We start from the raw sequence: 26,587 nt of genomic DNA, 5'->3' as shown, positions 1-26,587 counted from the left end.
TGAATCTCTTTGCTGAACAGTAGAAATTAATACATTGTAAATGGACTATTCTTCAATAAAATAAATTTTTTAATTGGCTTGTTCACTTTACTGTATGCCTGAAACTAATACAACATTGTAAATCAACTATAAAAAATTTTTTAAAATAAAAATTAAAAATTGGCTCAGATGTCTCATACATATTTCACTGAAATCATTCTGAAAAAGTAATAATTAAGCAGTTTATTTTTGTGTTTCTATGGCAGGTGCAGACAGATGTTGGCAGTCTGTGGGTGAAGACACTGGAAAGGCTTCAACCATAAAAGTGAGCTGTTTTCTTTTTTTTTACTGCTTGAATATGAAACATGTTAAAAGAGTAGCAAATTCATAATTTAGGTGTGGTGTATGAGTACCCTCTGGGAGCAAAATTTTTCTTCTTTGTAACTATTTTGTAAGACAGAATACTAAATATTGTAACCAAAGGATGAAATACAAAAGAATATGCATATTTCAAAATATATACATGAAGAACAAAAATGGAATCAGAAAGAGTAAAGCATAGTGTGACCCAAATTAGAGTCATTTCTTCCCATTGGCCTTCTCCTATTTATGAGTCAGTCTTTTAGGTGATATTTTAAATGCTTTTCCTTAGAAAAGCTCTTCCTGTTTTTTTTTAAGTTTTCTTTTTTTTCTTTTTATGGCTGAAGCTGTGGCATATGGAAGTTCCCAGGCTAGGAATCCAATCAGAGCTGCAGCTTCCAGCCTACACCGCAGCCACAGCAACACCAGATCTGAGCCACATCTTGCGACATACACCACAGCTCACAGCAATGCCAGATCTTAACCCACCTAGCAACCAAAGGGACAGAACCTACGTCTTCTATGGATACTCGTCGGGTTCTTAACCCACAGAGCCACAACAGGAACTCCGTCATTTTTTTAAGATTTTAAAATCTCAATCCAATGTTGTGGTGGTAGTACTTGAAAAACCACAATGAATAATCAAAGGGAAAGAAAGGAGATATACCCTTTTCTTCAGATCTAAGCCATTATTTTATTGTTTCTCTTTTCCTAAGTCCTTTAATTTATCACAGTCTGACCACATGACAAGCTATTTGTCAAGACTTGAAATGTTGAGCTGATGTTGCTCAATTACATAGTGAATGCTTACTAGACTGGGAGAACTATGTGAAGAAACTCAGTCTTGCTAGACACAGCATCATTTTACTCATTTATACTTACAGTTTTATACCAGGTCTTTCTTTTTTTTAACCAAACAGTAAAGTAAAAATTAAATTAAAGCATACGTACAAAAAGGGTTAGGGTGTGTTGCCTTGCACTAGCAAAGTAATCATGCTTTATTGGAATGATGACTCTTTGATACACTGTGTTATTCTTCTTAAAGTACTCAAAGTTATTACAGAGAAAGATGGTATTTTAATGGAGGAAAGATGTCTTTGCTTGTGTTGGAGTGCAGAGTTCATTGGTATTTTGTTAACTGGTTTCTTCATTGCTGGCAAGAAGGTCACAGAAGTTCTTTCACCTAATGTGTGGCTAGAATGTTAAGTAGCTTAAAAATCAAGTCTGTGGTCCAGAGTGGACTTACCATTGCCGTGCCTGGGGTGCATCGTACTTTTAGTGGTCCATGAAAATGTTTTGATTTTAGATGTTTTCATTGTAATTATTTCCAAAAAATGAATAGAATAATAATGAATATATAATAACGATCCCAGCCCGGGTTAGACTTTCTTTATACCAATGTAGGCATAAAATACAATTTTTAATATCTTTTTTATGCAGGAGGGGGCCAAAGTGTCCCAGAGTCCAAAAACGTCATCATGTGTCCCTACCTGGGTCGCAGTCAGGCACGTTCTCTGTATGAGACAGATGCAGTCATTTGAATCCTTTTTTTCAAAGAAGCGTAATCATTTCTTTTTCAGAAACGACTGCATTCTCTGTAAATGAGTTCATAGACCTGTCTGCTCATTAGAGAGGCATGTGGCTCTGTCTCCAAAGAAAGAAATGCTGTAGGTTAGGTTAGATAACTGTGGTTATTCATTATGTTTTCTTAGAGTGAAATAATTTTCTCTCCCGGAGAGACGCACTGATGTCCTGTTTGCTTTGTAATGTGATATGGAAAATAAGAGAAGGGAGAGCAAGACTAGCCTCGGATGGCTTGGTTCCATTTGGGACAAGCATTTTTGCCTGAAGGGTGTGTGTTCCACGAGAACAGCGGTGACCTCGCCCCTTCGCTGCTGTGGGTGTCTAGAATTTTAGCTCCTAGTTCTTCCGTAGCTGCTGATCTGTGTTACTGAGCGTGTGACGTTTTCAGTTGCCGTGACCAATCCAGTTTGGTTTGTTTCTGAAGACATGGTCTAGTGTTGGAAAAAGTCTTTGTTAACCTCCAGCTGCAGTGACCCTCTCTGCTCTGTGGTGCCCAGAATGTCCTGAAAGTCACCTGTTGATTTAAAGGAAGTGTGTTAAGTGTCTGATGAACTTTTTCAAAATCGGAGCCTGTTCAAACATAAACTGCCTGAGAGCCAAGTCTTGGCATGTTTAGCTCGCGGCTCCATACTCTAGAAAAAGCCAGACCTAAAGGAAACTCAAATGTTTGCTGAAAGAATGAAGGGGCTAATTTCCTCCTTTAGAAAAGTCATGGTGCCTCCTGAGGACTAAGGTTCTGAGCCTCTGGTTTGAGGTGGTAACAGGGCAGGTCGGACACTGGATTGACCCCATCCTTGGTGCCTGCAGGGGGGACCCTGCACCAGTCAGCCTCCATCTTAAGGCTCAGTTGACCCTTTTACAAAAATAGACAGTTGGGCTAAAATGAAATTTTTTACTTTTCCAGAACTTCTTAAAACAACAACAGAAAAGGTATTTCTATAGCCTCCTCCAGCTCGGCGTCCCCCTGTATTCCCCCCACCCCATGCAGGTCTCAGACAAATCCAGGCCACCCCAGGCACCCTCTTCCTAGCCCTCCAAAAGGAAAGAGTACCCCGTGTTTCTAAAACGATCGTTTGTTTTAAATGTAAATGCATATAATTAAACTGATGACCCCTCCTACTCCCAACAAAGTCATGTGACACGTCTGAAGTGTTCGGAAGTTGTTTGGGGTGCATACGTGAACTGCAAAACCTCTGGTTCTCAGACTAGCAAGTCTCTGGGCAAGTACACGAAAATGTATAGAGTATGTCAGCATAAAATAACAATGCACCAATCTGTAGCCCACACGCTGCAAATAAGAACTCGTCTCTTGCCAGGGGAGCAAGCCAGTAGATGATGCTGGGCATCAAATCAAGCCAGGACAGCAAGAGAATTTGAGAGAGAAGAGCCACTCTCTCCAGCCACTGAAGATAGACATTTACAAGTGGAAGGAATCAACTAAGCTTAATTAGTAGCATTTGGCTAAGTTTTCCTGATGTACAGAAATTTTTAAAAAATCAGAGGCATTAAAGGCACAGTTTTTTGTACCCTCAGGGAACTAGAATGAATTATTTTTCACTCAATATGACATATGTGTGTTTTTCAGCTTCAAGACTATATCTCTGAAATATCATGTGGTAGTGCTACATAGTACTATATATATATCATACGTATAAATACTGTATCCATGGTCCATATGTATATATGTATGGTCCATACTCATGTAAACTTTCTCTTTTTTTCCTGAATAAACTTGTCTATACATTTTATTCTTGGTGCTTCTTGTCCAGGGTTTCACCTGCCCGGGTTCATTGGTGAATGTGTGTCCAGGATGGAGGCCAGGTCATGTAGAGCTGCCTGAGGAGCAGAAAGATGCCAGTTAAATGTCCCCAGGCACGGGGGTGATGGAGGCATCCTAATCTTTACTGTTCTTGCCAGCATCTTCTGAGCCCTACTACAGGCTCATGCTCTTCTCTCTCTGGAGGGTGGAAACATTATTCTGGCTTCTTCCATCCCTATCTGAGGATGCTTACGGCCTGTTCATGAGCAGACTGCCGGAGGCCTACACACTGAGCTCAGCCCGTGGCATTAGCTGCTCTGTGGTACCTCAAAAGTCTCGAAGCCAGAGGCTTTGTGGGTTTGCAATATTGTGGCTTATTACTCCTAAGACTCATAAACAATGCAGGGAAGGACATTTGGGGAGGAATCGACCCTGCATGGCCCTTGTCATGTCCTGTAAGTGACCTTGCCACTGTTTTAGGTCTGGAAGTGTCTTACTTAGCGCCGATAGATTTGTTGGAAGGCAGCTAATAGAAGAACTATCAGTGGCTACAGCATCAGTGATTGACATGGTGAATAACTAACTCATTATACTGAGCTAGATGTTGCTAATAATATGTCCATCCAATGCATTTCTTGGCAGTGAGCTGGGGAACCAGGGCTTAATGCTGTGGGATCTTTAAAAGTCTTCGAGGTGCTTTCCTTCAGTTTCCTCCAGTGCAAAATCCCCTGATTATTTCTTGACCCGGCAGCATCATGAAAATTATTTTTTAAATGTATAATCAAAGACCAAAAGTGCTGTAGTAACTAAACATGGTGGTTACAAAAATGGAGCACAAAGTTATGCATTCAGAAAGACACACGGATTTGACTCTCTGAGTGTGGGCATCTCTCCTTTATTAAAAAAAAAGTCTCCTTCTGGAGTTCCCTGGTAGCCTGGCAGTTAAGGATCTGGGGTTGTCACTGCTGTGGCTTGGGTTGCTGCTGTGCTGCAGGTTCGATTTGTGGCCTGGGAACCTCCCCATGCTGTGTGTGTGGCCCCAGAAAATTTCCTTTTAAAGAGTTCTGGAGATAGAGTGCATAATTGAGTGAATGTATTTAACACCACTGAACTGTACACTTAATTAAGATGGGGCGTTCCCATCGTGGCTCAGTGGTAACAAACCGACTAATAGCCATGAGGATGTGAGTTCGATCCCTGGCCTCGCTCAGTGGGTTAAGGATCCAGCATTGCAATTCGAGCCCTTGCCTGGGAACTTCCATAGGCTGTGGATGCAGCCCTAGAAACAATAATAATAATAATAATTAACATGATAAATTTTATGTTGCTGTGTATTTTACCACCATTAAAAATGTTTTAAAAAATTTCATACCATCCAGAAGTTGGCATGCCTTAAGCTAGTATAGAGATAAGACACCCTTTTTGGGGTGCAGGGGGAATGAAGGAGAAAGACTTCCTCATTGTGGATCATCATTATAGCTGTTACAGGTGTATGAGAAAGTCCCCAGTGATTCGTGAGAGAAAAAGGACATAAGTTAAAAAAAAAAATGGAAAAGGACTTGTTTTCTCATGAAAGGATGACCTTTGGAATGAGGAACTAGTTCTCATTCCTGGAACTGAGCATAAGAAGAGCCTCAGGACAGTATGTTCTCAATTTTGTGGAATTATGGTAATTGGTTTCTGTCTAAAACAAGGATGGAGGGGGGAGGCTTCATGGTCAAATAAGTGTAGGATTTAAACAAGGTTCATGATTCCATTTTCTGCAGAGTTTTAACCTTGCTGCCCTGACTCATATGTCTTCAACAAGGGGGTGTTAGCAGCAGGGTGTCTCAGACTTAGGGAAACAGGATTCCTCCTCCCTCCCCAGAGTCCCACCTGCTCGTGTTTCGACCTATTACTGTGTTGTTCTGAGGACAGTCGCTGGGTAGATGCAGAATTTGGATCAAGTGTGGAAAGAGAGGAAGTGACCAGCACAAACACAGAAGTGGATTATAGGAAGAAATGTAGATGCACTGAAGCCACAGTTGTGACCTGTCCCTGTGGGAGGAGCCAGAGTGCAGCGCGGTGGAGCACGTTTGGAGCACAGTGGTCCAGGCGCTCCAAGCACTCCATCCGGATAACCAGTAACAAGCCAGCCCGTGAGTTTGCTAGTTAGAGTCCCTCCCCCTGTGCTCTCCCCCAGACTGGCCTGGGTGTTCCGTGCATACAACTTGTGGGGCCTCTTGAAGCATTCGGCTCAGTCACTGGCTTGGGGATCAGCAACGGATGCCATTCAGTCTTCTGAAATTCTAACGTGGAAGAAAGTTTCCTTGGATCTTTTGCTATTAAACTACCTCCAGGAGTTCCCTTCATGGCTCAGCGGTTAATGAACCCGACTAGGATCCATGAGGATGACGGTTTGATCCCTGGCCTTACTCAGTGGGTCAAGGATCTGGTGTTGCTGTGAGCTGTGGTGCAGGTCAAAGACACGGCTCAGGTCTGGCGTTGCTGTGGTTCTGGCGTAGGCCAGAGGCTACAGCTGATTCGACCCCTAGACTGGGAACCTCCATATGCCACAGGTGTAGCCCTAAAATAGCAAAACAAACAAACAAACAAAAAACAAAAAAAACCCTAACTACCTCCAACTTAATAACATTGGATAGATTCTGATGGACTCCTTTCTGGAGGAGAAGTAGCATAAAATTATTTAGCAAAGGTTGTTATTGCTACATCATTAAAAGTAATCTGTTTCAGGATGATCCTTTTATAAATGAATGCCAACTTTAGTTAAGCACTAAGTATTGTGAAGGATGCAAAGGCAGGAAAACGAGGCTTCTGCACTTGGAAAGATTATAAAGTGAGTCAGAGAAGGTAAAACACATCTAATAAATAACCTTTCTGTGAAACAGTATGTGATAAAAAATGATAACAGAAATTTGGGAGTACCAAAGGACTTAGAAATGCCATCCCAAGAGATATACTTCATTGAGGTTGATAGATGCAAACTACTGCTTTTAAATGGATAGGCGATGCGGTCCGACTGTACAGCACAGGGAACTATATCCAGTCTCTTGGGATAGAACATGATGGAAGATAAATGAGAAGAAGAATGTATATATATGCATGACTAGGACACTTAGCTGTACAGCGGAAATTGACACAACATTGTAAATAACTGTAATTTTTTAAAAAAATTTAAAAAGAGATGTACTTTCCATATAAATTATTCACTGTGAATATCCCCATCTTTGAAACCATGCTTATTTTCCGTCGTTTGGGTTCAAAGTTATCAATTAAATCAAAATCATTTAATTGTTATTCCAATCATCAATATGCTTATTCAACTTTGTCTCTGTTTGACTGGTCATCTTCTGAGAGAGCTGCTTTGGAGCTGAATTGTAGGAGTGAATGGTTCATTTTTCTCAGTTCTGTTGGCTTTTCCTTTGTATGTTTCAAAGCTGTCTTTTAGATATACAGAGGTTAACAAGTTATTCACTTGTTATATAGCTAGATATTTGCTGTGTTTTAGAAACCAGGTAGAATATCCAATCCCTATGAATTATGGGCCCATAGAGGATTTTTTCTTTTTTTCTTTTTAAGGCTGTACCCATGGCATTTGGAAGTTTCCAGGCTAGGGGTCAAATTGGAGCTACAGCTGCCAGCCTATGCCACAGCCATACCAGCTGGAGATCTGAGCCGTGTCTGCGATCTACACCACAGTTGATGATCACGCCGGATCCCCGACCTACTGAGTGAGGCCAGGGATGGAACCGGCAGCCTCACAGATATTAGTCGGATCCATTTCCACTGCGCCACAACGGGAACTCCCTCATAGAGGATTATTAAAGGGCTCATGTTTTTAACATCTGTGGCTTTGAGGACCCTTGGATAGATCTATCTGGGGCTTAGGCAGACCTATTAGAGGGGCCCTCTAAAAGGCACGGAAACATAAAATGTCAAGAGCCAGATGCGTTCAGTGGTGCCGGATCTGCTTTCGGCAGCTGTAGATAAAGAATCCAGTGTCTGGAACAGTTAGTTGTAATATCTGAGAAACGTGTAGAGGCACAGGGCCAGATTCACCAAGCTTAGGACGTCAGTAAAACAGAGTGATCCACCCTGGCTTTAGGTAATCCAGCTTGGTATTCATGTTAACTGAGTAAAACTGAAACCCCCTCCACCTCTGTCTTGGCCCCTTGCATCCCGGCTCATTCCAGATCCCAACTACCCCTGTTGAGCTGCATTTTCCAAGGTACGCGCGTACTTTCAGAAATCTGTGTTTTATTGGCTTACACCATCATGCCTTTTCTATGCCCTAAGGAGAGCCTGTTCTGGAGGAAGATTACATTCGTGATAAAGACTTTAGAGTTAAGTCGGCTATTAAAGCAATCATTGTGTTTTAAATGGAAAGCTGGGGAGCTGCAATTGATCTTAAGTCCTGTATTAACTAGAGTATTTTCTTTTAATATTCTTTGTCTGAAAAAATGTGGGGTTGGGTTTCTTGAAATGTTGTAACTTCATATATATTCCTTTGATTTCTAAAGCACAGTCATTCAAAGAAAAACAGAGCTGAGCCATTTCACAAGTCCTCATAAATGGAATATTATGGGAACCTAGCTCTTAGGCAAGAGATCACCAAATCATTTTTCTGTGGCTTCCCTTTTCTTTCTAAAGCCCCTGTCTCATCTCTGACTCTTTTCTGAGCATTTTCAATTGAGGCTCTCCCAGTCACCTCTCAGGCCACGTATTCCTAAACCTACCTTTTTTTTTTTTTTTTTTGCCTTTTTGCTATTTCTTGGGCCGCTCCCGCGGCATATGGAGGTTCCCAGGCTAGGGGTCCAATCAGAGCTGTAGCCACCGGCCTACGCCAGAGCCACAGCAACGCGGGATCCGAGCCGCATCTGCAACCTACACCACAGCTCACGGCAACGCCGGATCGCGATAACCCACTGAGCAAGGGCAGGGACCGAACCCGCAACCTCATGGTTCCTAGTCGGATTCGTTAACCACTGTGCCACGACGGGAACGCCCCCTAAACCTACCTTTTAACTTCTGTTTGAGGAAAACGAAGGAATTTTTGTACAGGCTTCTCGTTTCAAGGACATATTTAACATCTCTTTCCATTCCTCCCCCCATCCACACCCTAATAATCTGACTTGTCAACAAATCTCACTAAATCTACCTCCCCACCTGTTTCATCCTTTCTTTCCCACATCCACGGCCTTCCTACAGGGGGGAATGAACATCTGAGTGTTTCCCACACGCCACACACTAAATGCATTGTCCTTTTTTTTGTCCTTTTTTTTTTTTTTTTTTTTTGGTGGGAGGGATGCATCTGCAGCATATGGAAGTTCCCAGGGTAGGGGTCCAATCAGAGCTCCAGCTGCCAGCGTGCACCACAGCCACAGTGATGCCAGATCTGAGCTGTGTCTATGACCTACACCGCAGCTCATGGCAACCCTGGATCCTTAACCCACTGAGCAAGTCCAGGGATCGAACCTGCATCCTCACGGATACGAGTCGGGTTTGTGACCGCTGAGCCACGATGGGAACTCCCTACGTCTTCTAATTGCATCCTCTTAGCCTCGTACAGTTCCGATCATGAAGTGGACTTCACAGGGTTAGGAGACTGAAGTTTTCAGAAGTTTAAGTCATTGCCGAAGGCATACAACCAGTAGTTTTGGAAACATGATGCGTTATAAATATCCAAGTACAACTCCAAGTCCAAGTCCACTGAATTCTTTGCTGCCCTGGAGTGGGAAACATCACCCACAGTCCAGCCGTGCAGCCCGACTCCGTGTTACCACCTCGGGGCAGAAGAACCGGATTCTCTTTTTCTCTGGTTTTTCCAAATTCACGAACCTCCAACTCATCCTGTCTGCCAGCCTGGTCTACTCGCCGTGCTGGGTTAATTATGTCAGGTGTCTGGTCTAAAATTCACAACGATATATTGGTGCTTGCTCCCTAAGCTCTGACCTATTTTTTGTTTCATCTTTAAGTCAGCCGTTCTAGAAAAGTATGTTTTCTGCCACCTAGCACTCTCTCTGCTCCTGGGAGTCAGTCAAAGGAAACGCTCCAGGGTCAGCTGGACCTGGGCGCACCCTCACCGCTCGCCTCTGGCCATCCTCATCTATAAAACCATGACCATGAACTCACTTCACGTTAGTGGTGGGTCCGGAGAGCATGTGCACAATACCAGCGGTAGTGAGAGGCCTGGCAGGTTCTCAAATGGAGCCAGAGGGCAGTCGCAGTAATACCATTATCCAGACCTTATCTGTCCTCTTAAACTCAGTTCAAATTCCTCTTCCTTTATAAAAGACTCCGGCCTGATTTTATCTGCCTCCTCCTGTATCAGTTAGCCTCAGAACAATTCATTTAGCAATTTTAATTATGTAGTGCCTCCTGACACTGCTTTGTGGTCTTAAAAATCCCTCTTGAAATGCCTTCTTGAGTGGTGTTAATTCCTGCTCTAATGGACTAAAGTCATTCAAAGGCAGGGCTGGGTTTTCGGCATGTGATATATAGCCTGGCGCCTGGGATGTACCTGACTCTTCATGGGCTTTTTTTTGATTCAATATTAAGAAGGTTTATACACATTCATATGAAATCAGTAGTCTGCATTGGTTTTAAGTATAGAGGCTTCCCATGCAAACGCCTTCATCTGCTATGATTCACCCAAATGCCTTTCTTCTGAAGGTGAAGAATACGGCAGAGTAAATTTTGAAATGCCAAGAAATTTGACTGTCTGATTTTTCTGATAAACAACTAAGCCCTGGGCCAAAAACTTCTCCATAACTATTACTTTCTAGGCCGAAATTGTTTTTCTTGGGCAGATTTTCATTTTTCTTCTTTACCCTTCAATCCAGGTAACTTGTTCTCCCCTCCCCCTCCTGGCCAGGTTTTCCAGTGGGACAGTCCGAGGGGGAGGGTGTTGCTGTAAAAATAAGTCTGAGGAAGAGTCGCAGAAGACCTCTTTTAGGGATAAAAATGTGGTGGTACTTTTTTTTTAATGGCCTCACCTTCGGCATAAATGGAAGGCTCCTGGCGAGGGGTCAGATCGGATCTGCAGCTGAGGTCTAGGCTGCAGCCACAGCAACACCAGAGCCAACACCCCATAATTCAGACCCAATTTTTAAAACTCCATACTGTATCATTTTTAATTAGAGGTTCAGGCACCCCTTCTTTCAACATGTGTTCATGAAATAGCAATCATTTGAAACACGTCATAAGCAAGTTTCACCTGCCAAGGTGTGTGTGCCTTCCTAAAGTCTTTTTAGGGCTTTAAAGTCTTTTTAAGTCTTTTTTTTTTCTGTCTTTTTAGGGCTGCATTCACGGCATATGGAAGTTCCCAGGCTAGGGGTTGAATCAGAACTGCAGCTGCGGGCCTGCATCATGGCCACAGCAACGCCAGATCCAAGCTGCTTGCACAACCCACACCGCAGCCTGAGCCAGTGCCAGATCCTTAACCCACTGAGCAAGGCCGGGGATCAGACTTGCATCCTCATGGATACTAGTCAGGTTCTTGACCTACTGATCCACAATGGGGATTCCTGTAAAGTCACATTTAAATGCATTTGCACAAAGTCTACTTTTAAACAAAATTTACGTTACTCATTTTGGCAATATTTTGCCTGTATAGAAAAGTTTATTGTTAACGTTTATTGTTAAAATATTTACTTCAGAAAAAAAAAGTGTCCTTGGTCTGCAGGCTTTGAATTGTGCAATTGAACTGCATGAGATCCTCTGGAAGAACCCTTTCCAGAGGAATGAGCTTCTTTTCTCTTGGGGTCAAGGCGATGGGGCGAAGGGTTAGAAGCCACATCCCCAGCTGTGGAACGCCTGGCTCAATGAGTGAATCCTCTGGTCTGTGACCTCGCCTCCCTCATGGGGCTGGGAAGCAACACTCAGTGAAGCCTCAGAGGGTGCCAGGGTGCAGACCCGCGCAGCCTGCACCACCACTGGCATCTAGCAAGACCTCTCTCTTAGCAAAATGACCTTTCCAAGGGAAAATTTTCAACATTCAATAATGTTAAAGAATGTTTGAATGGTAAAGACTAGGATTCTCTAGGGGCAGATCGGGAAGTAATAGGATTCAGTCAGTAAAGCCGGGTGCATACACGGCATATGTTACACGCAGGCAATCTTCAATTTAAGCCAGAGTTGTTTTCCAAAAGTTCATCTGAAAAATATTTTGGAGTGTATTTTTTCCTCATTAGACATAAAGCTATGCATGGGACGCCCTCTGGCAAAGAGAGCCTCTTTAACCCGTACTGTACCTAAGCAGCAGGGCAGGCCGTTTGGGTGGCCAGTTGCCATTACTAATACTCTTCCCCACTGTTCTCATAAACAATTGCAGTAACAATATTCCTGGACCAACGTCTTCTCCTGCAAAACATCTTACCACTAGGGAATGTGACATCACCATTTTTGTGAGGCCGTGTATCTCAGTATTGGAGTTTAGAGATACACAGTATAAGCTATAAAACTGTAGTAATGCAATAGACATGAGTAACTGTGTGTAAGACTGATTCAGGAGAGCTTCATCCACATAATCAGTAATAGAAGCACCTTACAATTACATAGCACGTTCAAGTTTGATATATTTCTAATTTATGCCCGTTTTAATTTGGAAACTCCAAGACCCAGGCATTCGTATTTTGTTTGTGTAAGAGCTTAGGTGGAATGCTTGGAAATGAAGGGTAAGAGAGGAGAATCAGGAGACTCTGAGAATGATGGCCTATTTGGAGTTCCCACTGTGGCTCAGCAGTAAACCCCACTAGTATCCATGAGGACTCAGGTTCGATCCCTAGCCTGGCTCAGTGGGCTAAGGATCTGGTATTGCTGTAAGCTGCAGTGTAGGTGGCAGACTCAGCTTGGATCTGGCGTTGCTGTGGCTGTGCTGTGGGCTGGAAGCTGCAGCTCGAGTTCGACCTCTAACCTGGGAACTTCCATATGCCACAGGTGCGGCCCTAAAAAAAAAAAAAGAATGATGGCCTGTTAATAGATAAGTCAGAAAAGTGAGCAGTAGGAAGTAGGAGCGTATCAGGATGTCCACCCCAGAGTGAGAACTAGCTGGTTATGGTGATACTAGGTTGAAGGAGAGAAGGAGGGAGAGGCTAAGGAAATCTTTGCCTTTCAGGACACGCCATCTTCCCAGGCAGGGCTACCCCCCAGTATCTGAGACATGTTCTTCCATAAAGGCACTGATAGCCTATGGCTGGATCCCACATTTGAGAATCCTTGCGGGTTAAAAAGCTTCTACAGACAGAACTGGGAACCATATATACGAGAACTTGGAACACATCTTCCAGTAGAAAGAAGCAACCATTTACCAGGAGTCTTTTGGAACATGGTCCATTTTTAAATTGGTTCTGCCTGAGAGTTCCCGTCGTGGCGCAGTGGAAACGAATCCGACCAGGAACCATGAGGTTGCGGGTTCGATCCCTGGCCTTGCTCAGTGGGTTAAGGATCCGGCATTGCCGTGAGCTGTGGTGTAAGTTGCAGACACAGCTCATATCTGGCGTTGCTGTGGCTGTGGCGTAGGCTGGCAGCTGTAGCTTTGATTAGACCCCTAGCCTGGTGACCTCCATATGCCGCAGGTGTGGCCCTAAAAAAGCAGAAAAATAAAAAAGTAAAAAATAAATAAATTGGTTCTGCCAGTACGTGTAGAGTCCAGTGAGCCTGAGAAGTGAAGAGTAAAATGCCAGATTCTTACGGGGAAGGGAGGGCTTTTTTCCCTTGAAACGTACACCTCAAGACCCGTCTCAGCTATGTGTTTCTTAGACACGAAATAAAAGTTGTAAGTTTTCCACATTTAAGATTTTTATGAACATGAGCTTTCCTATCTGAGAAACTTTAAACACTTATGAAAATAATTACGATGCTCATGGGGTCACTTTAGAATTCAAAAAACAGATGGTAAGGAGGTTCGTTGACATGACCGGCTGACCTGCTGTGAGATATTGAAGTCTTTAATTTATTTTTCTTCCCCCGTGATGGTTCTTCTGAACGTCTTGAAAGACAGCCAAGAAAACTTCTTTTTTCTGATTATTTCCAACTACTTCTCGGAAGTTCATTCAGACTTAAAATTAAACAAATCATCTGTGTTATGTGAGCACCAATTTAAACATCAAAATTTTACATTGATATATAAAGAGGATTCATTCTCTCTCTATACCACCAGGTTTTGGCCTTAAAGGCAAATTACTCAGTCTTGATCCCTCTTGTAAACTTAGCAGCTGCTCAGTACATAGGTTAAAAAATATGGTATCTTGATTCAGGAAAATGTGGTTCCCACATGAACCATTTTAGAGAAAATGATGGTGAGAATTTTTTATTTTAGATTTATTTATAGCAAATTGAGGACTTAATAGTCTAAAGCATTTTTATTTTAATAGATCAGTGCATGTTCAGGAAGAAAATGCTGGAGATGTGTAGGCCTCTCGGAATGTGCTTCACATTTATTCCCATTTATTACATCTTTTATTTCCCACATCCCCAAGGTTTCATACTTATACTGATTTACTGATTTTACTGGGGTTTTTTCCCACTTTATGAGCTAGAACATTTTCAACTGTAGTAGAGGCTCCTACTCAAAAAACAAAAAGAAGTAACTGAACTATTCTCGAGGGAGTGTGGTGTTTAAGCTTCATTGACTCAGGGACTCAGGAAGATCACTGAGGATTCGATTTTCCCCATCTTTCTGCTCTGCCTCCTTCGTGGCTTCTTTCTCAGGAAAGTTCCCCTAAATGGTCATAAGATGGCTATTAAATACAAATGGATTAACAGATTTCCTTGTCCATATGCACCTGGAGAAAGAGAAGAAACTCTCCCCAGCTGTGGAATACAGGGGTTTTTTTCTTCCAGTCTGATGAGGCCACTCACATCATGGAGAGCAATGACCAGACAAAAAATGTCACACACTGACTGGCCTATTAATCGGGATCCACCAGGAGAGTTGAGAAGGGATTAACTGCACCTATACTGTGTAGAAGGGACAAGGAGATGGCTGCCTCAACAAACCAATTTGTTGGGAAGGGAGAAGTGGAAAATAAATGCTGGGTAAGCAACAACGATGCCATGAAAGTGGGGCATCATCGTACTTCATCATCATAGTCTTATTTCTAAATAAAACATAGTTCTGAGTATTCTCTTTCCATCCCTGGCTCTTATCCCTACCTATTATTGCAGACTGTCCATCCTTCTACAAAGTTCCTCACGTTATTCCATGGCACCTTGCGGGGAGGAGGAGCATGGCTCATATGATAAACAGCTATGGTGTTGCCGTCATCTTCTGACCTAATTTACTGAGATCTCCTTGACTGGAATGTGCCTGCAATCCAGCCAACATTGCCCTCTAGAATCTCTCACACACAGAACCTGATCTGGGCCAATTGGTGCTTTGTTCTTTGGAGCCTGTGCCAGAGTCATACTGTATTCTGTGTGGAATTGGGGCAGATGCCCCATGGACATTTAAATGAAAATTATCCTGTTAGAAAATACTTTCTGCTCTCTATTCCGCTATCTTTAGGACTCAGATGTAAACTATAGACACAGGACCAATAATTGAAGATGACTTTCAAGCTTCTGGCTTGGATAGACGAGAATCACTAGGTTATAACCAGGAGTACAGGCTCCTTGTAATATTTAGCATCCAAGTTACACAGATCAATGTAAGTGACGTCATTACCTATTTGTCCTTTATAGTAGTGTGTTTATGGGAAAATGAGTCTTCCTTCCACACTGGCAGCCCTCTAGATAAAAGAGGCAAGTTATATAATGTGGGCATATAATGTGGACAAAATGTATTAAAAGGGCCAGATGTTCCGCCTTCTGCAATTTGATGAAGTTGTGGTTTTCTGAAGTAAGCCAGTATATTCAGATTGGAATATTGCCAAGAGAAAAAAAGAAGAACAAGGGTAAGTGTCGCCTTCCTCTCAACAAGCTGAGGCCCCCACAAGATAACACTGGCTTTCCCCTTCAAGGGCTTCTTTGGTCTGACTCTGTCCAGCTGAATCTCTTGTTACTTCTCCAACCCATACCCATTCTGCTACAGTGGTCCATTCCCTCCTAACCTGTGTCCATTTATCATCTTGCCCTGTTCATGAAATGCCCTTCCTCTCTGCTTGGGGTGGAATTCTACCCTCTCGACAACCAATAAGCCTAGTGTCTCTACCCCTCCCTGTGCTCACCTCAGCCATACCTAGGTGTTAATTTTAGACACAGAAAGATCTAGTCCAAAATATCTCATTTGCTTGTAAGAAAATTGAGGCACAGAGAGGGTTGGTGTCACCACCAAATTTGCATGCAAGTGTGTGCCAGAGAATGAACTAGAACCAAGATGTTTTGTCTTCTAGCACAGAGTAGTTGCCATTGTACCACTGCATTTATACAATTCTTTAGTGTTTTCACAAAGAATTTATAAAATTCTTTTCTTTTTTCTTTTTCTTTTTTGTAAAGGGTTACTTCTCCTCCATTATTTTTATTTTATTATTTGTTTGTTTGTTGTTTGTTTGTTTTAGGGCCACACTCACGGCATATGCAGAGGTTCCCAGGCTAGGGGTCCAATTGGAGCTGTAGCCGCTGAGCTGCACCACAGCCACAGCAATGGGATCTGAGCCATGTCTGCAACCTACACCACAGCTCATGGCAATGCTGGATCCTTAACCCACTGAACGAGTCCACGGATTGAACCCACGTCCTCATGGATGCTAGTCTCGTTGGTTAACCATGGAGTCCCTACGGGAACTCCTTATTTTATTCTTTTTAAATGATTTTTATTTTTTCTATTATAGTTGGTTTACAGTATTCTGTCAGTTTTCTGCTGTACAGCAAAGTGACCCAGTCACACACATATGTACGTTCTTTTTCTCACATTATCCTCCATCACAATAACTAGATACAGTTCCCAGTGCTATATAGCAGGAATAAAATTCTTTAGTGTTTCTGTAGACACACATGTGCACATGTGTGGAATCTTTTAAGCTGATGAGCAATAAGGAAGATTTTTTTTCTTAAGTTTGACTTGCTATATTAGTATCTTTGGAGCTGGGAATGCCAACCCTTTAAATCTTACAATGTGAGAATTGGGCCTGGGTTTGAATATGTATTAGGGCTGGGCTTGTTTCCCCTTTGGTTATCTCGCTAGTAAGATTTCCAGTTTTGACCCATAGCCTGGAAACTTGCATATGCCAGGGGTACAGCCCTAAAAAGCAAAAAAAAAAAAAAAAAAAAAAAAGACAACACACGCCGTCACTTATAAGTTTGCTGAAAACACAATGACTTGATTGAACAGATAATAGAAATAAGCATCTTTTTTATGTCGATCCTCAGTCAAAGACTAAGTACCCATAAAGTCCACATATGAAAATTCTTTTTTAAAGTCTTGTCTACAGCAATATAAGATTTAAAACGTCTGATGGGAGTTCCCATGGTGGCTCAGTGGTAACAAACCCAACTAGTACCCATGAGGATGTGGGTTCGATCCCTGGCCTTGCTCAGTGTGTTAAAGGATCTGGCGTTGACATGAGCTGTGGTGTAAGTCAGCGGGAGCTGTGGTGTAGGTTGCAGACACAGCTTGGATCCTGCATGGCTGTGGCTGTGATATAGGCTGGCAGCTGCATTTCCAATTCTACCCCTAGCCAGGGAATTTCCATATGCCACGGATGTGGCCCTACAAAGCAAAAAAAAAAAAAAAAAAAAAAAAAAGATTGACTTGTATACGAGTGGCTAAAATGCTTATGTACCAGTAGGTCTTTCCAGGATTGTGAAAGGAAGGTGGATTCTAAAAGCATATTTGCTATTTCTTTTTTCAGCTGGTTGCTGTCAGGGCTGAGAGCTTTTCTGTGCATCAGGGAAGGTTCCCAGTGCTCACACACCGCTGGGTCCTGGTGCTGGTGCCTCCACACAGGCTGAATGGGAACTCACTACTCCCTAAACCTGCCAAGAAAGGACATAAAGCATTGGCTGTCCTTTCTGTAAGTTTTCTGAAAACAAAACAAAAAATTATCATGGGAGCTGTAAATACCCAAACACCTTCTAGACAAAGTGCCCAGTGATTTGGTTCTTTGTGCTCCCTTAAATATTTTTCAGATCCCTAGAGTCAATTCCCAAGAAGGAATTGTGGTTTTCTCTGAAAGCCAACAGTTCCCTTTGTAAATTTCTGGATTTGGCAGGGTGTGTGTGTGTGTGTGTGTGTGTGTGTGTGTAATATTTGAGTTCTTTGACAATATAATTTAATAGTCTGTTTGAGAAATTGTACCCATACTGAGCATAGTTTCTACTGGGGGTTGTTGAAGGCAATTCTTGAGTGCTAAACTCTTCTTTGATCTGTTGGGACTCACTGGTTTCCATGGAGTTTTGCTGGCTCATAACCAAGTGAGAGCTCAGCATTCCTGTCAGCTGGGGTGCAGTGTACCCAATCAGGTCTGACCAAAAATACTTGGACAAAGGACTCAAAAATCAGAATGCATCATCCATCACCCTGAAAATACTTCGATTATTTTGGGGAAAGAATGCGGTAAAATTTTGTGTTACTTTCGTGTATTTAAACTGTGATTCATTTCTGGAGAACCCTTCAGTCTTCAGTTAATACAAAATACATAGTTTCTCCAATCCTCCTGCTTTGTACAAAGTAATACAAAGCAGAATGTCTTCTTTGACCTTACATGTAAATAAAATGAGAGCCAAGTTATTGTGACCAATATATTTCATACATCTGGCAGTAATCTTTTTATTTTACGGCAGTGATGACTCAAAGCAATTGTTGATCCTAATTTATTTTTAAACATTTTAACTTAAGCCTTCTCAGGGCTTGTTTCTCCTCCGCCTAGTTTTCGTAGAATGGCTAAAATAAGGTCACTGTAAATAGGGACATTCATTTTTTTTTTTAAGTCAAACATTTGCACAGCTCCACTGTGGATTCAGGAGAGACAAAGGGTGATTCCGACTGGCTCTCAAATAGGTGGCAGGTTCCTGACTAGCTCTCGAATAGAGAGCCTCAAGACTCATAACTGTCGGGGGCTGGGATGTGTCTTTCTTGGACAAAGTGAGTAGTTGCAAAGACAAAGAAAATATGGTTTTGGCCTGGGTGGGTGGAGCATCTGATGAAGACGCCGAGGCCTCTGAGATGCATTTGTGCTTCCAGAGGATCTTCTCTGACCTCCTTGGACGCCTGACCCCTTTGCAATTACTTCTGCTTGCATCCACAAGGCTTCAGGCTAAGGGGAGAATTAACTCTTTAGCTCACATGGAAGACCATGAGAGGTTCTTTGGGGGAAATTTTTTCCTAAATTCCCTTTATTTTTTATTTATTTATTTATTTATTTATTTATTTACTGTCTTTTTGCTATTTCTTGGGCCGCTCCTGCGGCATATGGAGGTTCCCAGGCTAGGGGTCGAATCAGAGCTGCAGCCACCGACCCACGCCAGAGCCACAGCAACACTGGATCCGAGCCGCCTCTGCAACCTACACCACAGCTCACGGCAACGCCGGATCGTCAACCCACTGAGCAAGGGCAGGACCGAACCCGCAACCTCATGGTTCCTAGTCGGATTCGTCAACCACTGCGCCACGACGGGAACTCCCTAAATTCCCTTTAATGCTTTACTTGATGTGCCAGGTACTGGAACTATTCATTGGATCTTTTGGCAGAATCCAGTGAAGCACCCGTAAGGAATGGTTCTTATACTCAATCGTGATTCTTACCCAGGGTGTTCTCCCTGTTGACATCACGCTAACCCGGATTTTGACCTTGAAATGTATTTCTAATTTCCTTTTGTAACCATTCCTGACATTACGAAGGGATTTTTGTATTTAAGGAGAGATGTGGCCTTATTAATTTTTATCCCTGTGCCCTCAATGAAATAGATGTTTATTTTTCTTCATAAACCCCATGGATTTCGACAGAAGTATGAAGAAAAATCATCAGGAAAAAAAAGTTTATGTAATACTTTCACATGTGCTTATGCTTTCAAAGCAAATAAACAAAGAGGAGTCAATTTTCAAAAAGCAGTAATGGTGGTGGTGTTTTTCTAATTAAAAATAATTGACTTAGGTAGATGTGCTTTTCATAGCCTCTTGCTGACTTTTACTTCATTGACTTTATAAGGAATATTATCCATTTAGCCATATTTTTGAAGATATAGATAAATACTGGGTTTTTAACAAGGAATAAACCCCGGAGTGATGCATCAGACTGGAGGAATAGTCCAGAAAGGCAACATTAAAGAACTGAGCAGGGCCACCACCTATAGCTCCACAGACCTGCTCTACAGATTCCACTAGTGCTCATCATAGACTTGTTGGGAATGGGGCCTCCTAGAGTTGTGTCAACACATCAGCCCTAGACCCAAGGCTTACAAAATATGTTTTCACATTTGGGAGTTCACTCAGCAAACTCTGGAGTTCCCTAATTGTCCTAGGATTGATGGGAAAACCCTGGATCACATGGCATTCATAGATAGCTAAGGAAACTTTTTTTATTGTTGACCCCAGTTAGTAGTCTATTTGGCCAAAGCAAAGAGCATAATGGTACAGCTTCTATGTTGCTGCATTTTCCCTTCCTAAAGAATGTTCCCTTAAAGAGGAAAGGGCAGAGCCATTACGGTAAGAAGGAGCCAAAGCCCAAGACTGTCGAGGAATTGTTGAGTCAGGAGTCCTGACCCCCCACCCCCCTCTCAGGTGTTCATGCGGCCAACACTTACAGACGGGCTCCATATGCCAGGCCCTGGAGCAGGTGCTAAGGATTCAGTGGTCAACATGGAAGTGGAAGGAAGCGCAGGAAGCCTAGAGTCTAGTGGAGCAGAAAGATCATTTTAAAGACCATCATAAGTGTATAATTAAACGTGATGATGAGGGCCATGCATGAAGAGAGCAAGAGACTCTTTTTTAAGTTTTATTGAAGTATAATTGATTTATAACGTGATGTGATCATTTCTGCTGTACAACAGAGTGGTTCAGTTATACATATATACACATCTGCTCCTTTTTAGATTCTTTTCCCATATAAGTTATCGCAGAATAGTGGGTAGAGTTCCCTGTGCTTTACAGTAGGGAGAACAGAGAACTCTTAGGGAATGGATTTTCTTGGCAGAAAGACCCATCCTGAAGTTGGGACATGAATAAAAGAATGAATGAGTGAAAGCTGCAGAGGTTAGAGACACGTGAGCCATGATGAGTGGGCAGTGACTCAGGGCCGAAGAGACAGGTGAGGGCTGTATCATGCCTGGGGTTGGGGCCATGGTGAGGCGTCTCAGCTTTATTCTAAATGCAGTGGGAACATACAGGTTTTAAACAGGGGAATGCCATGATCAGTTTAGTTTCTTGAAGATTTGCTCTTTGGGGTAAAGAATGAGTTGCAGATAAGAGTGGAAAGGGGGTAATTAGGAGCTTTTTCTTTTTTTAATTGAAGTATAGTTGATTTATAATATTGTATTAGTCTCATGTGTACAGCAGAGTGATTCAGTGATATATATGTATATATTCAGTTGTATTTTATATATATATATATTCAGATTCTTTTCCATTATAGGTTATTACAAGATATTGAATATAATTCCACGTTATATAGTAAATCCTTGTTGCTTATCTAGTTTACATATAGCATTGCGTATCTATTAATCCCATACTCCTGATTTATCCATCCCTCCCTCCTTCCCTTTCCCCTTTGGTAACTATAAGCTTGTTTTCTATTCTATGAATCGATTTCCATTTTGTATATAGATTCATTTGTATTCTTTTTTAGATTCCATATATAAGTGGTATCGTGTAATATTTGCCTTTCTCTGACTTAATTTAGTTCGATCTTCTCTAGGTCCATTTATAGTGCTGCAAACGGTAATATTTTATACTCGTTCATGGCTGAGTCATATTCGTGTGTGTGTGTGTGTCTGTGTGTGTGTGTGTCTGTGTGTGTGTGTGTGTCTGTTGATGAGCGCTTAGGATGGTTCCATGTCCTAACTATTACAAATAGTGAGGAGGTTTTCAATAGGCTAGTCGAGAGCTAATGGTCCCTTGAGCCAGCAGGATCCCTGATATTAAAGAAATTACCCTCTGGGGCACACAAAAGATGTGCACATGGTGTCAAGGAACCACTGTTTAAATAGTGGGAAAAAGCATGACCAGAAGGAAGTCTTCTCCCCTTAACTAACTTACCTTTTATAAGCAGAGCGAGGACTGCCTCTGCCTGGGTTCTCTCTGTACCGTGGAGAAAATCAGAGCCTGATTCCAGTGCTGTCCACACGAATAAATCCATGTTACCAGGTGCTTTGCAGTGCTATACACATTCTAGAAATTGGTGCTACTTCCTCTGCTTTCCCCTTCGTAGTTCCTGAGGGAAGCCAGAGGGATTTGTATTGTTTGTGGAGATGAGTGAACCTCAAAATTAAGGATGATTTTACAACTGTTCTAGAACTTGAACCTTTTGAAAAGATCTAATGGCTTGCTCATTTTGCACCTATAAGCCTATATTCAATTGACGCTACATTGAGGTGAAAAGTGAATACAGAAAAACTTGCCATTATTGCTTTGACACATGTGTCATATAAGTAGTATGACTATTTAATATATAAATATACATAGTCAATTGTCATTTACATATAGAATGCATCCATCAAATTGATCATGATGTATAAGACATACTTGAATGTTTTCAATGACTCTCTTAAGTATATTAAAGCAGCGATGCATAATGTCTTCAGCTCTTTGTTAATGCACATGATATTTTTCCTCTGAATGTTAGGATAGAAAATCATATCAAAGACTTTAGAATTAAAGGGAAATTTTAAATATAAGTAGGTGTAACACTCTTTTTTTAACAGACGTAAATGACATAAAACACTTCCTTATCATGGACTCAGAAATCACTACAAAAGAGAAATATAGGCGCAGCCCAAAGTGACTACATTTTTAGTTGATAATTCAAAGAATGAAAAGAGAAAAATATGATTATTGTTTCCTTGTAGATGTTTAATTTCATTTCCACAGCTAGTTGTATAATGAAAGGGGGAGAGAGAACTCTTCCTGTTCCCAGCTTGCGTGGGAGGAAGAGCGTGATGACAGATAGAGAGGAAGAGAACTGGTCCCTTCCGCTGTCCTCCGTTCTCTTTTAGTATTCTGCAGGTAGACTCACAGTGTGAGTGTCTGCATCTAACTAGCAGGAAATAAATAATTCAGCATTTTCTGCTACATATCAACTCTCTGCTTATTTCCCCCCTCAAATTACATATTCTGGCAAGATTTCTCACTTGTTAAAGCATCTAATTATTGTGTTTGGCAGTCATGGCTGGTTGCATTATATAAACAGATGCCTACTTCAAACATTGAAACGGATTTTTTTTTTCACAGTCTGCCAGAAAGCGAGACTATTTGATGTGCAGTTCAGATACTCTATTTCTGATGAGGTAATTTAGGTCGGGGAATAGAATTTTGGCATCTGTCTGCAGTCCTTATGCCATAGAAAATTAACCTTTAGCACCGTCTTTGAAAAGGCAACTCATCATGGGTACAAGTCCCCAAAACACTATGAAGGTAAGGCCATTCTATTAAAAGAGCCTTTTATCGTCAAGCGTATGCACATCTGTCTAGTGCGGCATTATTGTTAAGCATTCTGCATAATCTGTGACCTCTGAAGAGCTGTGGCCAGCTCAGCCCCCCGTTCTGGTATTTAGACAAAAGAGCCTAGTAGACTAAGCTGCTTTCCTTCTGCCTCACTGTAGCCAATGCTTGTTAACAGATGCTGAAACATATTCAAGAAAACACGTTTCAGGGGATTAGATTTTGACTTACGGCATCTATACACCTGTAAGGAATACCATTTAGGTAAGCCAAGCCCTTGGTGGACATTTTTTTCCAAACTCAGTTTAAAGAGGAAACTCTTCCTCCCCACCACAAACACAAAGTCCCTGGGCATGAGAGCTTTCTTTAAGGAAGAAAGATAAACGTCCCAAAGGGTCCGATGCTCGGTCCTCCTCCAACCCTCTTCACCATCGTCTCTTCCCGGGGTCTGATGTGATGCGCCTTGCAGATTTGACCCTGAGGCAGAGCAAAAGCTGGAATCATCAGAGGGAGGTTAAATTATAGTCTGGACACTGTACTTACTTATTGAGGTGGGAACTTGTATGATCCAATTAGAAAAAAAAGTTAACAAGAGTTGAAAGAGGTTTTTATTGTTAACCCTAAAGTAACCAGAAGGTTCAGTTAAGCAGACCCTCTCATCTCTTGAGGAATTTGGGTAACTGCTATTTTCCTTAATAACAATGACAGAACTGGTGACCCCAGAGGCCAGGCGCTCTTCTCCCTGACTATCCGAGAATCAGCTGGCTACCGGGAAGTTATAGAATCTCCTCTGAGAATGATACCCACCGAAATGAGGAGTGGAGAGATGGCCCGATTCAAGCTTTTGTTACAAAAGAGAAATAGGGAGTTCCTGTCGTGGCTCAGTGGTTAACGAATCCGACTAAGAACCAGGAGGTTGCGGGTTCAATCCCTGGCCTCGCTCAGTGGGTTAAGGATCCTCCAATTGGACCCCTAGCCTAGGAACCTCCATATGCCATGGGTGCGGCCCTGGAAAAGACAAAAAAAAAAAAAAAACCAAAAAACAAAAGAGAAATAGACTCACAACACAGAAAACAAACTCACAGTTACTAAAGGGAAAAGGGCTAAGAAGGGGGTAAGTTAGGAGTTCACACTACCGTACATAAAATAGATAAACAAGGACATGGTGTCTAGCACAGGGAACTGTATTCAATATCTTGTAATAAGCTAAAAGGGAAAAGGATCTAAAAAAGTATATAAATATTTACTATATATATACAATTATGTATTTTGTATATGAAACTGAATCACTGTGCTGTACATCTGAAGCTAACACAACATTATACATCAACCATACTTCAATTTTTAAAAGAAAGAAACAAGCTCTTGTTATAAATTATTGTAGAACTACATTTAAGGCACCTGGGTTTCATTTGTAGTTCAATGCGTGATGCTAGATCCCATCGCACACCTTTCCTAAAAACGGTACACACAATTGGAAACTGTTTCCTTTTGGAAAATGTAGTGGTAAACCCAAAACTTTTGTATGAATTGATGGCCCAGCTGAGACATGTGTAGCAGTCATGGGCCATATTGGGGGAGCTTACCATGTGCCAGCAGGCAATGTGAGCTAAGTGCTTTTCGTGCCCTTTATCATTTCCCTGGTACCATCCTGTGATATCCGCTCCTGGCAACTCTTCCTGCTCATTCTTGCCCCCTTCATCCCACTTGCCGTGGCATGCTTTGGGAACACGCCTAAGGTCACACAGCTCCTAAGTGACAGAAGCAGGACTCACACCCAGAGCTGCTAGACGCCTCGGCAGATGCGTTGAACCACCACAGATCTGCGTGTGCTCACAACGGCAGCTATGTTCTTGCAACTCTTCTTCTTTCTCTCATGCTTTCCCGGGGTCAGGGGGTGGGAGGGGGGAGAAGGGAGGTTCTACTCTACAACTTCGCCTTTCAGCTTTTTATATTCTTAGCATATTTGAGGGTCTTTTCTCCCTCTTTCTTTTATGGAAGATTCATCTGTGTTCTGCTTAACTTTGGTGACATTCTAGAGTATCCATCACGCATTTAACTAGGTTCTCAGCTACATACTGGCTGTATGATCCTGTGCAAATTATTCAGCCCTTCTGAGCCCCAGTTTCCTCATCTGTAAAGTGGGTATCATATTACTTATCCTGCAGGCTGGTTTTAGGTAAAGCACCTGGCATGGTGATAGGGACCCCCTTGCTAAAGTAGTTTTAGGCTCTTGTCTTTAATGATAAAAACTTATTCTCCTTAGTGGAAGATTCAGCACAGGATAATTTAAATAGAAGATGATAAAAATGAAAAAGCAAAAACAAGCTACATAAGTATTTCTTGCAGAAATCATAATTTAAAACCCTGTATATATAGATAGATAAATCAAGTAAAAACTAGTCAAATTAATAACCCCAGGATATAATACAAAAGAAAAAAAAGCTAAGATTCAGACCACATGACATAATATATATACACACACACCTCAACAAACTGTCAATAATTAAAGAATTATGGATTTGGAGTAGCACAGTTTTAGCTACAAAGGGGAAATTTTGTTGAAAGAAATGAAAATTGAAAAGGGAAAGATGGCAAAGTGTATTTATATGAAATTTAAAACCTTTTAAAACTAAAACAGAATGAAAGCAACAAAATGAGAAAACATTGTGTAGCAAAACTTAGAGACTTGATAATGCACAGATAGATTTATATAAATAAGGGCACAATATCAGATGATAATTGAATAAGTGGTCCAAGGAAACATTCAGCTATTTTACCCAAAAGGAAACAAATAGAAAACCAAATCTGTGTATCAACTTCAGTACATTTTTAAATGAATTTTACACCTACCAAATGAACAAAAGTCAAAGATCAGATCTAGAAAGGGGGTAGGGAAAAAAAAAAACATATTCATGCATTATTGCCAACAGTGTAAGTTGGCATCAACCTTTCTGGATAAAATCTGGCATGTATAGTAAGAATGATTAAAGTCTTATTCTTTGAGCCTGCCGTGCTCTTTCTGGGAATTTATCCCAAGGATGTCATGAGATAAGCACTTATTAAGCCACTGCAAAGTTAGCAGCTGTGAGAAGCAGAGATGGAGGAGATAAATTCTAATCTGAAGGAACAACCAAAGACACTAAATTAGTCTTTTGAAGGCACTAAAATAGTACATGTCCAAAAATGTTTGCAAAGGATTAATTATAATGGGGAAAAATACAGGTTATCCTAAATGTCTGAAAATGGGGGACTCATTCCTCGAAGCTTCCACCACCCCATGACCAAAACTCCTCTGCTCTTTTCCTCCTACCCCCATGAGCCCCACAGGCCCTCCCTGGCTCCTGCCTCCTCACACCTGCCGCATGCAATCA

General features: G+C 41.8%; 1 protein-coding gene across 1 annotated transcript in view; it reads left to right on the top strand.

Moving 5' to 3' along the window:
• The window catches only part of PLEKHG1 (pleckstrin homology and RhoGEF domain containing G1), a 246,591-nt gene that overhangs the window by 63,037 nt on the left and 156,967 nt on the right, over positions 1-26,587 (top strand). The window contains 1 exon segment of the mRNA XM_021086797.1: positions 246-304. The gene's annotated coding sequence lies outside the window, so the exon portion shown is untranslated.

This window comes from Sus scrofa, chromosome 1 (assembly GCF_000003025.6).
Source record: "Sus scrofa isolate TJ Tabasco breed Duroc chromosome 1, Sscrofa11.1, whole genome shotgun sequence".
Lineage (NCBI taxonomy): Eukaryota > Metazoa > Chordata > Mammalia > Artiodactyla > Suidae > Sus > Sus scrofa.
Note: the sequence above shows the minus strand (reverse complement) of the source record. Positions and strands in the feature narration are given on the sequence as shown.